Raw genomic sequence first — 8,659 nt, forward strand, 5'->3', positions numbered from 1 at the left:
GTATGACATTTTATATTTTATAATGTATTTAAATGAGTTGTTATTTGTTGAAAATTCCTTTAGAAATTTGAATTGAGATAATTTTTTGGAATAAGGGAAAGGGGGAGGTGAAAAAAAATTGGTGGGGTTCAATTTTTCTTACTTCAGATTTCAGAAATGAAAAAGAAAATTTCTTCAAATATCAAAGGATTAATATTCAACAGCATAGTGAATTGCTCAAAAGCAAAAAAAAACATTTTAAGTTCATTAGACCACATTCATTCTGTGTCAGAAACCTATGCTGTGTCAACTATGTAATCACAATCCAAATTCAGAGCTGTATCCAGTTTGAATGTTGTGTCCATACTAGCCCCAACCTTTCAGGGTTCAACCTCTGCGGTCGTATAAAGCTGCGCCCTGTGGAGCATCTGGTTTTTTTATATAATTTTTTTTCACATATTTTACTGATAAGCAAAGCCAGTTTTTCACAGTCAACATTACTTCTCTACTCTGTCAGCAGCAATTTCTGATGAGAACCTTTATGAGTTTTAGGATCACTACTGCTTATTGCAATGAACACACAGACATATATGTAACAAAAAATTTGTTCCTGCGTGAAATCTGTTCCGCCGGAACAAATTTCATAGGAAATATGTTCCACCAGAACTTATGTCACAGAAAATATGTTCCAGCACTATAAGATTTGTTCCGGAACTAATTTTTTAACCAAGTGTGAAATAAGTTCCGGAACAAAAATCACAGCACCATGAGTTTTGTTCCAATATCATAATTTAAAAAAAAAGTGAAATAAGTTCCGGTGATACTAGTTTTGAACGAAGGTATTTCATAGAAATCAATGAAAATGTTCTGCTCGAACCTATTTCACAGAAAATAAGTACTATGCTTTTGCATGGGGTACATTTGCAATTGAAGGCATGACTGTAGGATGAAGATAAGAAATAAAAAAAAGATGATAATGTATCATAATTTGTATTTTCGTTTTATTTTTTATGTGGTATTCGACCGCCTTGTTTCCTGTTGACCTGCCATGGGTATTCTAATCATACATGTACTTAGCAATAGTCATTGCACAGTTTTTAAAGAGTGTGTCTTGTTTCTTTATGTCTTTTAATATAATTGATCAGCCACTTTGTCCTTTTTAAAAAAGTACAAATGTTCATATTTAACTATAATACTTTTTTTCGGAATGACTTTTATTATTATTTCTTATTCTACTCTTTCCTGGTTCATAAGTGTCATTTTAGTATTATTAATTCAGTATGTTATTAAATTTTTGATTTTCTCCACATGATCCAAATTGGATGTTAACACTTTTTAATTATTACTTTATCAATATAATACATGTTTTTTATAATGACTTTAAACTCACTGATGACAAGTGCTCAGTATATAAGATAACTTGTTTAACCAGTGGAACATATTTCACAAACAAGGAACTTATTTTACCAGGTGAGGAACAAATCTCACAAATCCAGAACTTATTTCACCAGGTAGGGAACAAATCTCACAATCATGGAACTTATTTCACTAGGTATGGAACAAATTTCACCAACCCAGAACTTATTTCACCAGGTAAAGTGTGGAACTTATTTCATATAGATGGAACAAATTATATAGAAATTGTCTGTGAAAAAAGTTCTCCCAGAACATATTTCCTGTGAAATTAGTTCCACTGGAACTTTTTTCACAGGAACAAATTTTGGCTCACATATACACCATATAATGATATCAATCTTGCCTCTTCATATGTTCTGAATAAATTCAATAGAAACAGTTCTATCTAAAATTGAGAATGGAAATTGGGCATGTGTTAAAGAGACAAAAACTCTACCAAAGAGTAGAAAACAGCCGAAGGCTACAAATGGGTCTTTAACACAGTGAGAAGATCCCACACCCTGAGGTTGACTGAATATCTGAATACAAACTCAATCCTGTAAACTTGTTCACAATCATCCTTAAGGTATGTAGTTTTTAAATTACATTAATTTTTACTGCCTTACATTAAAGGTGATCAAGGATACCAGTAGATCATAGAAATTAAATGTGAGTAAGAGCTAATATCTTTAAAATTGTTAAAGAGAAAATCTGCAGAAAACTGATCAGAATGTCAAGAACTACCATTTATTTTGATCTTAAAAGAGCTATTTCCCTTATATGATGATTGTTATCTTTTTATGTGTTCTTGCTATTATTATCTTTAAACAAGATTTTGCAAATTAGAACAATGATGAGTCGGTAGACTCCTGGAAGGAGTTATTATCATTAATATCCATATTAGCTATATAGTATTTAAAACTATAATTGATAAAGAGAAATATTAGAAATCAAAAATGATCAGTGAGACAAGGATGTCTGAAATCATGTCTATTCAGATAGAAGTTATTGCCAATTTAATGACTAATTTTCCAAGTCTGCAATTTTGGTGAAAACTATGGTATATGGAGTGATACTTGAAACAGAAAAATAAGATCTACAAAAAAGTCATAGGATTAAAACCATGAACCAATCCTTAAATACAGGTGTTATTGCCTTTCAATGTTGATATCTTTACTCATTTTTGTCAGTATGGCATTACATGTAATCTGAAATCTTTAAAGTATAGAGAAAGGCAATATCGACACGTAAATTGCCATGACCAAATTTATGAGTTATCTCCTCATAGGAGTTATTGCCCCTAGATGACGGTTATTACTATGAGCATTTTGACATAAATTTGTAGTGTTTTACCTAAATCTTGAAATCTATAATAGAAGGACTGAAACTGAACACCAATGCCTGGTGTTTGTCACATAGTTTTCTATTTAAAACAAATAGTTATTAATGTTTATGGAAAAAAAATCAGGCTAAAAGAACTTTCAAAGTTGCAGCAGTATTCATCATTGATAATATGTAACTCATTGATAGTATAAAGCACGTACATTGTGATAAAAAAAATATTTGTGCCATCCCTATTCTGAATGCAGTCTTGAACATATACTACAAAAGCTTAAAAAATGATTTGATTTGGATAAAAACTTCTAGCATAATGACATTTTAAAAGTTATTTATTTAAAAGATTGTTTTATTAAACAATTAATTATTGTTAATTTTCCAACTAAAATTTATTGTGTAATGGTAATTTGAATATTTATAAGCTTATGTAATTCATATTTGATTTATATCAAAGGGAAATCAATGCTATATACTTGTAATGCAAGCAAAACTTACATTATCTCCCTTTTGTTCATGTTTTCAGCAAATCTTCAAATAAAAAAACAAATGAATTTCATTTTTTTTCATCATGAACACTTTTAACCATAATATATAACCAAAGAAACATGATTCTCTACTGTCATATTGATAGAAGTTTTTGTATCAAAGTCACATTTTTGGGTGAATTAGTTTTCCTGATAATTAGTTGACCAATTCTTCCAGAATCTGCTCATGTAAAAAGGAAATAGTACAATGGCATGGTAACAATAGGTTTTTTTTTTATCAAAGAGCACTATCTTCATACTAAAAAAACCTTGACTAGCAATGGGCTTAAATTTTTCATCTGTTGATCAACTTCGAAAAGTATTCTTGCACATTGATATTGTAAAATGGTAAAACCATTCTAATGCCAGTAATGGCAAAAACTTTCTAAGTAAGAAAAATGAATTTAATATTCTGACTTGAAAAGCACAGAGACTTGAATTCTGCATGTTAAATTTGATTTATGTCTTTGAGTATGCCATGCTTTCTAGATACAAGAGCATTTACATCAAGTTTTGATAAGGAGCTTTTGTTTAGCCTAACAAGATGAATGATATATACACAAGCCATTGGCGGATCCAGGGCAGGGGCGGATCCAGTCATTTTAAAAGGGGGGGGGTCCAAACCCAGGATAAAGGGGGGGGTTCCAACTATATGTCCCCAGTCAAATGCATTGATCGACCAAAAAAGGGGGGTTCCAGGGGTAGGATTGGAACCCCTCCTTTTTTTGGACGATCAATGCATTTGAATGGGAGCATATAGTTGGAACCCCCCCCCCCCCCCCCCCCATTACTCTGGGTTGGGAACCAGGGGCGGATTCAGGAATTTTCGAAAGGGGGGGTGCTAACCCAGGGCAAAGGGGGGGTGCAAAACATATGTCCCGATACAAATGCATTGATCGGCAAAAATAAAGGGGGGTGCGCACCCCCGGAACCCCCCCCCCCCCCCCCCTGGATCCGCCACTGGGAACCCCCCTTTTCAATAAAATGGCCTTTTCAAAATGGCTGGATCCGCCCCTGCAAGCACACATATCTGAAAACATTTTAACACTAAGATTCCTAGTTGGATCAATAATTCTTTCATACCATTCGGAGCATTGGCATGCCTTAAAAGATGCTTCAATTCAAAGGTTTTTATTTTTAATAGCTTGTATCTATTTCCTAATCAGTATAACAGCCTGATGAACTGTTTCAATAATAATCATTTGAAGCGATTTTTCACAAAATCGCATAAAAGTAAAATGTAATTTTTGGAGTTTATGAACAAAACGAAAAATGGAGTTTAGGGTTAATTACATAAGTAACTTTTTAGAGGGAGGGCAAGGGGGGTCCCAATAACAGCAAAACAGCAAATTGATTTGGCTTATAACAGATAACAAGGAATTAAAATGGACAAAAACAGATAACAGTAAATGAAATATTAAAATAAGTCGGGACTTTGACAAATCCAGTATTTCTTATTACGGGTATAATCCTTTGTAATGAATTCCCTTTTCTATGAACATGTTTTTCAAATTATGTATCTAGAATGTGTTTACTACTCAATATATTTTATACGCTCGTTTACAGGACGTATCATGGGATACTGTTGTCCACCTGTCGTCAACATGTCGAATATTAACTCCAACACACTTTAACCAATTTGCATAAAACTTTTGGAAATTGTTTATATCTATTGACGTGAGCTCTCCTTCGTATTTCATAAATTTCAGATTTTAAGTTTCTGAGTAATGGGGTTTTATTCAATAAAAATGGTGTTTTTTTTTCAGTTTTCTGATAATATCTCAAAAATCCTTCCACAATTTTGCAAGGAATTTTGGTGAATTGTTACTATCTATTGACATGAGCTCCCTTTCAATTTTTATAAATTTTAGATTTTATGTTTCCGAGTTAAGGGGTTTTGTTAATTAAAAAGGGGGGATTTTCCAGTTTTCGGACATTAACACAAAAACGTTTTCAGCAGTTCTGATGAAACTTTGCTGAATTGTTTATAGCTATTTTTGTAAGCGCCCTTTCTATTTTCATTAATTTTAGATTTTATGTTATTGAGTTAAGGGGTTTTATTCATTAAAAAAGGTGGTATTTTCCAGTTTTCGGTCAATAACTCAAAAAAAAATCAGCAGATCGCATGAAACTTTGGTGTATTGTTTATATATATTGACTGAAGCTCCCTTTTAATTTTTATAAATATCTGATATGACATAAAGAAGTTATCGAACATTTCAAGAAGGACGACGGGCGTATCATGCGCTCATGGCGTAGCTGTTTATTTGTTATAGAATACTTTTTTTTCAGCATGTATTTTTATACAGTTATAGAAACTCACACATGCTTGTAATTTGAATTAAAAAGTGTAATAAAATAGAATGGAAATGAGGAATATGTCAAAGAGACGAAAATGATATCTAGTAAAAATTCAAGCACTGTTATGGTATTCAATTCACATAGTTCTTGTGTTTGTTAAAAAATGACCTAAAAGAGTTTGAATATATATATTCGCATTCTGACTTTTTCTAAATGCCCACTTGATGAGGTGTGTGAATTTTTCTTAATAAGACTATGAGGCAAAGTGGTCAGTATATAGGGTAGAAAAATCAAAAGCACCAATTAAAAAAGCATGCAATTTATCAAGTACCTCGAACCAATTTTGACACTCCAAAAGTAACTTATTATTTTCAAAGGCTAATTTTTTTATCAGGCTATTGATTGGACCAAGTGTACTAGTAAGTAGAATACATAGTTTAGTAGGGGAGCAATGGCTTGAAGACGAAATAAATCTTTATTTGTAATGAGCTATGTGCTGCTTCGGGACCCAGGACATGGCTGGAACTTTCATTGTACAATGTGTTTGGTTCTACTTTGAAAAGAATCACAGAGCTGAGTCAATGTACCATATTATATAAAAGGTTAACTGGTAGTAAGGACCTAGTCCTTAATTGAGATGCTTGTCAGATATTCCTGGCCATATGTTTCCTTTTTGTCATAATAATAATTGTTCTGCTTTAATATGTTGGTACGGGAAGCAAGGAACATTATCCTCATACAAAAAAATAAGATAATTCTAAATACATGTTCCAAATAAAATGGAATTTATTACAAAGGATAATCATAAGATATACTGGAATTGTCCTAGACCTCACTTCTGTAATTGGTATATGTTAATGGAATCATTCTCCGAATACGGGACCAACTTATTACTAGTGGTAGACCCCAATGTCCAACGATCTTCAATTTCTACCGAATATTGGCTGTCAAAAAAATGCTAACATTCCAATTTTCAATAACAGTTAACAGCAAATCCATTATCACAATAACAGATAACAAAAAAACTAAAAGTCCAATAACAGCTAACAATGAATAAGACAATAACAGCTAACAGCAAATATATTTTCAGAATAACAGATAACAAAGAATTAAATTGCCCCATAACAGCATAACAGTTAAACCCCTTGCCCCCCCACAATGATGATGGCGACGATAAGATGACGATGGTGAGGGATGACAATAATGATGATGACGATGAACAGGAGAAAGAACAATGATGAAGATGTGATTATTTAATAAAATTATTTATTCTTATTTGACCGCAGAAAATAACTCTTTTACGAGATTATATGACACAAATCATTCGTGGTTATATACATGTCATCTTCGATAGCCAATAACTAGCGAAGATGTATCCATATATTCTTGTCCTTGTATATAGTTTTGTATTGTATTATATGTCTCTGGTAAAAGCTATGATTGAACCGTGTACAAACCTTTAGACATTGGACTTGAAAATAAGCTATATAGTAACGTTCCACGGAGTTTATAAACAAATAATTGGAAACCAAATTAGACTATTATCAGTAAAATTTAAAACAGATTGTTTGTCCTAACAATAAAATTATCGGCGTCACGATTATTAGTGACAAATATTTTATTTGCAACAAATTAAAGTTAAACAAGTAAGTAACTATGCACTTTCTGTATGCATAAAAAACACATTCCTTTCTTGTATTGTGGAATTCCTACTTTTAAACAAGCTTAATTAAATTGGATTAAAAAATTACAGACAGTCTACCCTCTCGGTCTTAATGATAATATCATGGGAATTGGCAATATATCAAGAACCGATTCTGTTAACATTTTGGATATAGTTTCTAAAACTGTTCGTAAAAATCGTTCTCATGGACGCAGAAAAAATCGTAATCAAAGAAAATTTCGGACCAACCATACAAATATTTCGGACCTAATTTCCATTTCAAAAAACAACGGCAGACATTATCTGTTAACCAAGCTTTGTTCTTTACCTATAAATAAATTAAATAAAATTTTAGAGGATTGCAACACAATTTCATATTACAGTCCTAAGTATGAAATTGTCCAAATTATAATGGCATATTGTTATTCTAAACTGTTTCCAAAAATTGATCGCCCTGAAGATCATAAAAAACATTTTATTAAAATAAAGTATGTCAATAAAGGTTTTGATTTTGTAAATATTGCCGGTATTTTTAACGACCATTCTGTTAAAGACCAAATTCCTGGATATTTTGATAATACTGAACTCCCTCTCATTTGTTATATTTACAAGAAATCTACCCGAAAATATGTGTTTAATTATAGCCAACTGTGTAAAGATGTAAATATAACTGAAAATACACCTATGTCGTGTAATTGCAGTAATTCAGAATACACCTATGGACCAATTTCCCATGTTATAACAGGAGACCTTAACATCGTTCGCGACCGAGAGTTAAAATCATTCCTCAGTAAAGGACCTAAATATCGTCCCCCGTCAACTATTAACTGGAATGAGTGTCGTAATATCATCAACGACTCACTCCGCGCCTACTGTTTGAAATGGGTAAAACGGGAAAAAGCTGACAAAAAATCTTTGGACTCTTTTATTAATTCAGTAATGAAGATAGTTGATATTCGAATACAACATTTTAAAGAACATTTTACCCTCAACAAAAACTATAAAAACCCTATTTCGCGTATCAAAAATAAACTAACAGAACTAGCCAAGGAATTTGTTTTTGTCCCGGCTGATAAAGCTGCTAATAATATCATTATTGTTTGACGTAAATTTTATATAGAGGTTCTGCAAAAGGAAATCACGAATTCACCAACATTCCAACTGACTTCATTTTCAGAAAACGACATCTGTAACAAACATAAACTTTTAGCTACTTCTTTACAAGCAGAACCAAACACAATGAAAGTCCCAACTATGTACTGGCTTCCGAAGCTGCACAAAAAACCTTACAAATATAGATTTATTTCATCTTCCAGCCATTGTTCAACTACTAAATTGTCTGTTTTACTTACTAGTACACTTGGTACAATAAAAAACCTGATAATAAATTGTTCAAATAAGGCCTTTGAAAATAGTGGAATTAATTACTTTTGGAGTGTCAAAAACTCGTTGGAAGTAC

The sequence above is a fragment of the Mytilus edulis genome, chromosome 1 (genome assembly GCF_963676685.1).
Source record: "Mytilus edulis chromosome 1, xbMytEdul2.2, whole genome shotgun sequence".
Taxonomy (NCBI): domain Eukaryota; kingdom Metazoa; phylum Mollusca; class Bivalvia; order Mytilida; family Mytilidae; genus Mytilus; species Mytilus edulis.